The sequence below is a fragment of the Schistocerca piceifrons genome, chromosome 3 (assembly GCF_021461385.2).
Source record: "Schistocerca piceifrons isolate TAMUIC-IGC-003096 chromosome 3, iqSchPice1.1, whole genome shotgun sequence".
NCBI classification, from domain to species: Eukaryota; Metazoa; Arthropoda; class Insecta; order Orthoptera; family Acrididae; genus Schistocerca; species Schistocerca piceifrons.
In genome coordinates, this window is record NC_060140.1 from 248,393,294 (window position 1) to 248,401,656 (window position 8,363).

Here is an 8,363-nt window from a genome sequence, read left to right on the forward strand (position 1 = left end):
AAAGAATTCAATAATATCCAGTGAAGTTATTAGCGAATGCGAATGTGAAATAATCTGGGTTAAGTTAAGTATCAAAGGTGGGTCAGATATGATAGTCGGATGCTTCTATAGACCACCTGCATCAGCAACCGTAGTAGTTGAGCGCCTCAGAGAGAACCTGCAGAACGTCGTGAAGAAGTTTCGTGATCATACTATTGTAATAGGGGGAGACTTCAATCTACCAGGTATAGAATGGGATAGTCACACAATCAGAACTGGAGCCAGGGACAGAGACTCTTGTGACATTATCCTGACTGCCTTGTCCGAGAATTACTTCGAGCAGATAGTTAGAGAACCAACTCGTGAAGCTAACGTTTTAGACCTCATAGCAACAAATAGACCGGAACTTTTCGACTCCGTGAATGTAGAAGAGGGTATCAGTGATCATAAGTCAGTGGTTGCATCAATGACTACAAGTGTAATAAGAAATGCCAAGAAAGGAAGGAAAATATATTTGCTTAACAAGAGTGATAGGGCACAAATCGCAGAATATCTGAGTGACCACCATCAAACGTTCATTTCTGAGGAAGAGGATGTGGAACAAAAATGGAAAAAATTCAGAAACATCATCCAGTACGCCTTAGATAAGTTCGTACCGACTAAGGTCCAAAGCGAGGGGAAAGATCCACCGTGGTATAACAATCATGTACGAAAGGTACTACGGAAACAAAGAAAGCTTCATCATAGGTTTAAGAGTAGTCGAATCATAGCTGATAAGGAAAAGCTGAACGAAGCGAAAAAGAGCGTAAAGAGAGCAATGAGAGAAGCATTCAACGAATTCGAACATAAAACATTGGCAAACAATCTAAACAAGAACCCTAAAAAGTTTTGGTCATATTTAAAATCGGTAAGCGGATCTAAATCCCCTATTCAGTCACTCGTTGACCACGATGGCACCGAAACAGAGGACGACCGAAGAAAGGCAGAAATACTGAATTCAGTGTTCCGAAACTGTTTCACTGCGGAAAATCGTAACACGGTCCCTGGCTTCAGCCGTCGCACGGACGCCAAAATGGAAAATATTGAAATAAACGATATCGGAATTGAAAAACAACTGCTATCACTTAGTAGCGGAAAAGCATCCGGACCAGACGAGATACCCTTAAGATTCTACAGTGATTATGCTAAAGAACTTGCCCCCTTTCTATCAGCAATTTATCGTAGATCGCTGGAAGAACGTAAAGTACCTAGCGACTGGAAGAAAGCGCAGGTCGTTCCCATTTTCAAGAAGGGTCATAAATCAGATGCGAATAATTATAGGCCTATTTCGCTTACGTCAATCTGTTGTAGAATAATGGAACATGTTTTGTGTTCTAGTATTATGACGTTCTTAGATAATACAAATCTCCTTCATCATAACCAACATGGATTCCGCAAACAGAGATCATGTGAAACTCAGCTCGCCCTATTTGCCCAAGAAATTCACAGTGCCGTAGACACTGGCGAGCAGATTGATGCCGTATTCCTGGACTTCAGGAAGGCATTTGATACGGTTCCGCACTTACGTTTAGTGAAAAAAATACGAGCTTACGGAATATCGGACCAGGTTTGTGATTGGATTCAGGATTTCCTAGAAGAAAGAACACAACATGTCATTCTTAACGGTTCAAAATCTGCAGATGTAGAGGTAATTTCGGGAGTACCGCAGGGAAGCGTGATAGGACCTTTATTGTTTACAATATACATAAATGACTTAGTTGACAACATCGGTAGCTCCGTGAGGCTATTTGCAGATGACACGGTTGTCTACAAGAAAGTAGCAACATCAGAAGACTCGTACGTACTCCAGGAGGACCTGCAGAGGATTAATGCATGGTGCGACAGCTGGCAGCTTTCCCTAAACGTAGATAAATGTAATATAATGCGCATACATAGGGGCAGAAATCCATTCCAGTACGATTATGCCATAGGTGGTAAATCATTGGAAGCGGTAACGACCGTAAAATACTTAGGAGTTACTATCCGGAGCGATCTGAAGTGGAATGATCACATAAAACAAATAGTAGGAAAAGCAGGCACCAGGTTGAGATTCATAGGAAGAATTCTAAGAAAATGTGACTCATCGACGAAAGAAGTAGCTTACAAAACGCTTGTTCGTCCGATTCTTGAGTATTGCTCATCAGTATGGGACCCTTACCAGGTTGGATTAATAGAAGAGATAGACATGATCCAGCGAAAAGCAGCGCGATTCGTCATGGGGACATTTAGTCAGCGCGAGAGCGTTACGGAGATGCTGAACAAGCTCCAGTGGCGGACACTTCAAGAAAGGCGTTACGCAATACGGAGAGGTTTATTACCGAAATTACGAGAGAGCACATTCCGGGAAGAGATGGGCAACATATTACTACCGCCCACATATATCTCGCGTAATGATCACAACGAAAAGATCCGAGAAATTAGAGCAAATACGGAGACTTACAAGCAGTCGTTCTTCCCACGCACAATTCGTGAATGGAACAGGAAAGGGGGGATCAGATAGTGGTACAATAAGTACCCTCCGCCACACACCGTAAGGTGGCTCGCGGAGTATAGATGTAGATGTAGATGTAGATGTAGATGTAGATGTATAGTTTCTGTACGCTTGATCGTAGCTGCTTCGCGTGCCTACAACGGTTTTTTTTTTTTTTTTTTTTGCCTCTTCAAAGCTTTAGACATGGCGACTGTTTCCACCTACAGCTGTTTGCGCTTCGCGATTGAAAGCTATCAAAAGCGTTGCCAGGTGCCAGGGATTTCCTTAAGCCAATTGGACTGTTGGACTGTAGGTGTGTCTTAGTAGTGAAAAATAAATCTATTAAAACTTCATGCATGGTGCGCCATTTTTTCACTAACCTCGCTTTTTACGAGGCAATCCCTCTTCAACTATGTGTCTTACAATGATAAACTCGTGTAGGTACTTTCGGCGGCATATGTAGATACTGTCTGCAAAATGTGTTGCGAATAGAGCTACAAGCAAAGAAGTAAGAAATTTAAACGTCATGCAGAATGCGGCAGTTTGTCACGCATCTCAGTATTTACGACATCACAACTCCTGAACTACGCTTGGTATCATGCAACAATTTTGTAGGTGCATTTAGCTGCGTATATAGATACTGTCTCCGAAATTTATTGCGAATGGAGTTAGTAGCACGAAATGAATAAATCTGAACGTCGTAAGTGATGCGGTAGTTTTTGACTCATCTCATTGTTTACCACACCAGTCTACTAAACTATGATAGGTAGGTGGTTTTTACACACTGCAATTGTTGCCGGACAGTAAGGGATATGAATACCAAGTTTGTCGGGATCGGTTCAGTGGTTTCGGAGAAGATACACTTTTATTATACGTATTTACATCGTCTTAACGCAATGCTTAACGAAAACTTTACTGACTTCAACTAAATTTTTCGCCATAAAGGTTTTGAAACTTTCTCTGACTTTCAAAGTCTGTAACCGAGCTGGAGTCGGCCTGGAAACCTTTATTTTTGCGCGTATTGCTCTTAACGCGTGTTTTTTTTTTCGTTCCCACGATACGCTGGAAAACTTTACCTTTATCGGCATAGCCACGAGCTTAAAATAAATTCTGTTCTCGAAGTTCGTCCCTCGAGCAGACGTTTGGTAAACTTTGTAAAACCAAGGCGCTTCTGTTGATGTAAACGAAAAGAAGGAAAGTGGAGAAACCTAACTTTCATTACACAAGCCTGTGACAACCTGTTAATTTTATTTAAAGTGTGATACTTCTTTTTTAAACGGAAAATGCATTTTTCCACTTTGGCTGTTATTTATTTTAACTTTTTCTCCCTTTTCACAAGTAATCTCACCTTTTTAAGCATTATCCAGTGTTTAGCTGAATAAGAACTTACGCTAAAAAACTAAATTTTGTGAACCTAAATTAATGGCAATATTTAGGAAAAGTTGCCATGCTGATAAAAAGGAAACACTTTTACGTAATGTACTTACGTTTGCTTGGTTTACAAATTTAACTGTTGTTGATGTTTTGATAGTTAGTTTCTGTATATTAGGCGGGAAATCAGCAAAGATTTAAGGCTGGATACAGAACAAAAGTGGATGTAGACCAACAATAATTTTTAGACTGAAGTTACTTCAGAAATATTTGTGTATATGTGTCAGCCACCCAGCTCACCATATTTATGCCGATCGAACACACCTGGGATGTGATCGAACGTGGCGTCAGAGTTCATCGCCCTCCCCCCCCCCCCCCCCACCGGTCTGGAATTAACTAACTGGAATTAATGACTTGTGCGTCCGGATGTGCTGCAAACTCCCTCCATCCTCCTACCAAGGTCGCATTGCTTCCATGCCACGACACGTTGCCGCTGTTATCCGTTCCAGAGGTGGACATATCAGCTATTAGGTAGATGTTCGTAATGTTTAAACTGATCAGTGTACACAGATGAACGCTGCTTCACCTTGTTCTCAGTCGATGACCACTTAGATACTGTACCAGTAGTTACCAAAACCTCTTAGAGACGACTAACCCTGAACAAACCAGATATCTCCCCCCCCCCCCCCCCCTCCTCTCTGTTCCACTCGCGGATCGCGCGAGGCAAAAACGACAGTCTGAACGCCTCAGTACGGGATCTTATTTTCCTTATCTTTGAATGGTGAACATTGCGCGATTTGAAAGTTGGTGATAATAATATATGCTCTACATCCTCGGTGAATATCGGACTTCGGAATTTACTGAGCAGCCTCTTCTGTTTAGCGCGCCGTCTATCTGCAAGTGTGTCCCACTTCAAACTTTCTATGAGATTTGTAACGCTCTTGCGATGGCTAAATGTACCAGTCACGAATCTTGCCGCTCTTCTTTGGACCTTCTCAATCTCTTGAATCAGATCCAACTGGTAAGGGTCCCATACAGACGAACAATACTCCAAGACTGGACGAACTAACGTATTGTATGCTATTTTTCTTTGTTGAAGGACTGTATCGCTTCGGGGTTCTACCAATAAACCGCAGTCTGGAGTTCGCCTTACCCGTTACTCGTGTAATCTGATCATTCAATTTGAGATCATTTCGAATAGTCACACCCAGATACTTGACGGACGTTACCGCTTCCAAAGACTGGGCATTTATTTTGTACTCGTATATTAATGGGGATTTTCGCCTTGTTATACGCATTAGGTTACACTTACTAATATTGGGAGATAACTGCCAGTCACTACACCACACATTTATTTTCTGCAAATCCTCATTGATTTGTTCAGGACTTTCGTGTGATGACGTAATTACTACTGTAATAAGAATGATATGGAGGTATTGGAAACATGGCAGATGTGCCGATGAAGTTCTACGCTGGTATCCAAGAGGAAAGAAAAAACTGAGAGCACAACGTAATGAGAGATAGGTGCATCATAACCGAAACTATGTTGAAACCTCACGGATATGAAATGCTGAATATCGGAAGGAATGTAGATGTATGAATGTGGCCGTTATTTAGTACTGCTTGTCAAGTGGCTGCTGCTGTTGCTGATGGTGATGATAATGATGACAGTCTAATAAATATTATAAAGCACTCCGTCATCAGGCCGCAAGTGGCCCATCGGGACCATCCGACCGCCGTGTCATCCTCAATCAGGATGCGGATAGGAGGGGCGTGTGGTCAGCACACCGCCCTCCCGGTCGTTACGATGGTTTTCTTTGACCGGAGCCGCTACTATTCGGTCGAGTAGCTCCTCAATTAGCATCACGAGGCTGAGTGCACCCCGACAAATGGCAACAGCACATGGCGGCCTGGAAGGTCACCCATCCAAGTGCTGGTCACGCCCGACAGCGCTTAACTTCGGTGATCGGACGGGAACCGGTGTATCTACTGTGGCAAGGCCGTTGCCAATAAATATTATAGGGTAACTAATTGAGGAAAACAGAAATTATTTTACTAACACAAATTTAAAGCCGTGATAAAGCTATAACCGAAGTTATTTTTTGGCTTACTTCTACAGAGAAAGCCGCTATCCTGGCGACATCGTTGTACCGCAACATAAAAGCTTGTACTCCCGGTACAGTGGGCAGTCACTGAGTATGCTTTTTGTGGATTGTAACTAAATACAATATTTTATCCAGACTACTCGTGTTGAACAGCTATCGCTAAATCGGGGAGGTTCTAGAGTCCAAGTTACAACCCTTTCAGGCAACGCTACTTGCTATATATCAGCAGGATAGTGCCTCATCAAACGTGATGAGAAAAATGGAAAACTTTTTCTAAGAATTACGATTACCACAGCCTGCCTGGTCTGATATTTCGCACGTCAAATATGTCTGTGATGGAACTGGTGAGTAAGTCCTTCGTTAGGTCTCCCAGTACCCCCATGGACTGACATACACTCCTGGAAATTGAAATAAGAACACCGTGAATTCATTGTCCCAGGAAGGGGAAACTTTATTGACACATTCCTGGGGTCAGATACATCACATGATCACACTGACAGAACCACAGGCAAATAGACACAGGCAACAGAGCATGCACAATGTCGGCACTAGTACAGTGTATATCCACCTTTCGCAGCAATGCAGGCTGCTATTCTCCCATGGAGACGATCGTAGAGAAGCTGGATGTAGTCCTGTGGAACGGCTTGCCATGCCATTTCCACCTGGCGCCTCAGTTGGACCAGCGTTCGTGCTGGACGTGCAGACCGCGTGAGACGACGCTTCATCCAGTCCCAAACATGCTCAATGGGGGACAGATCCGGAGATCTTGCTGGCCAGGGTAGTTGACTTACACCTTCTAGAGCACGTTGGGTGGCACGGGATACATGCGGACGTGCATTGACCTGTTGGAACAGCAAGTTACCTTGCCGGTCTAGGAATGGTAGAAAGATGAGTTCGATGACGGTTTGGATGTACCGTGCACTATTCAGTGTCCCCTCGACGATCACCAGTGGTGTACGGCCAGTGTAGGAGATCGCTCCCCACACCATGATGCCGGGTGTTGGCCCTGTGTGCCTCGGTCGTATGCAGTCCTGATTGTGGCGCTCACCTGCACGGCGCCAAACACGCATACGACCATCATTGGCACCAAGGCAGAAGCGACTCTCATCGCTGAAGACGACACGTCTCCATTCGTCCCTCCATTCACGCCTGTCGCGACACCACTGGAGGCGGGCTGCACGATGTTGGGGCGTGAGCGGAAGACGGCCTAACGGTGTGCGGGACCGTAGCCCAGCTTCATGGAGACGGTTGCGAATGGTCCTCGCCGATACCCCAGGAGCAACAGTGTTCCTAATTTGCTGGGAAGTGGCGGTGCGGTCCCCTACGGCACTGCGTAGGATCCTACGGTCTTGGCGTGCATCCGTGCATCGCTGCGGTCCGATCCCAGGTCGACGGGCACGTGCACCTTCCGCCGACCACTGGCGACAACATCGATGTACTGTGGAGACCTCACGCCCCACGTGTTGAGCAATTCGGTGGTACGTCCACCCGGCCTCCCGCATGCCCACTATACGCCCTCACTCAAAGTCCGTCAACTGCACATACGGTTCACGTCCACGCTGTCGCGGCATGCTACCAGTGTTAAAGACTGCGATGGAGCTCCGTATGCCACTGCAAACTGGCTGACACTGACGGCGGCGGTGCACAAATGCTGCGCAGCTAGCGCCATTCGACGGCCAACACCGCGGTTCCTGGTGTGTCCGCTGTGCCGTGCATGTGATCATTGCTTGTACAGCCCTCTCGCAGTGTCCGGAGCAAGTATGGTGGGTCTGACACACCAGTGTCAATGTGTTCTTTTTTCCATTTCCAGGAGTGTATGAATCATCTAGAAGAAAAGTTCAAGAACATATCCAGGCCCTATCTTGTTCTACATGTCATCTAGATTGCAACTTGTAGGGACCGGAAGTCGTACTGAACACTCAAAAGCAGACGTCACATACAATCATGCAGAGTGAGAAAGCTGCCGCTACCTGTTGGTTTTATTCAGCCTGCAACGCCTCCAGAAATCATATGTGAGACTTTCAGATTCTCTCGCTCGCTAAGCGCAAACTATTAGTCCTACAGATAAAGTAAACAGGATATTTTTGTAGGAAAATAATGCCCTAAAATTTTATCCGGGCTACATATCTGCTACAGTCCACAGATTTCGAGTTATCATGAAAAACGTGTTTGATAATGGTTTTAGTACTATTTTCTTGAATGATTCGAGAACTACGGCCTCTTTCAGAAACGTACCTCTGTACAAAATTTAATTACATAAAATTTCCTACAAAAACGTACTGTTCGTTTTTCTTCTGTAGTAGTAATACTCGTATTATGTGCATAAGGAGTGACAGAATATGAAAATCGTGCACGTGGTATTTAAAGGCATTATATGTTGCATAAAACCCATAGGAAGG

General features: G+C 44.5%; 1 pseudogene; it reads right to left on the reverse strand.

Annotated features, from left to right (window-relative positions):
• Positions 1–5,749: 5,749 nt before the first annotated feature.
• Positions 5,750–5,867, reverse strand: LOC124790565 (annotated as a pseudogene).
• Positions 5,868–8,363: the final 2,496 nt, after the last annotated feature.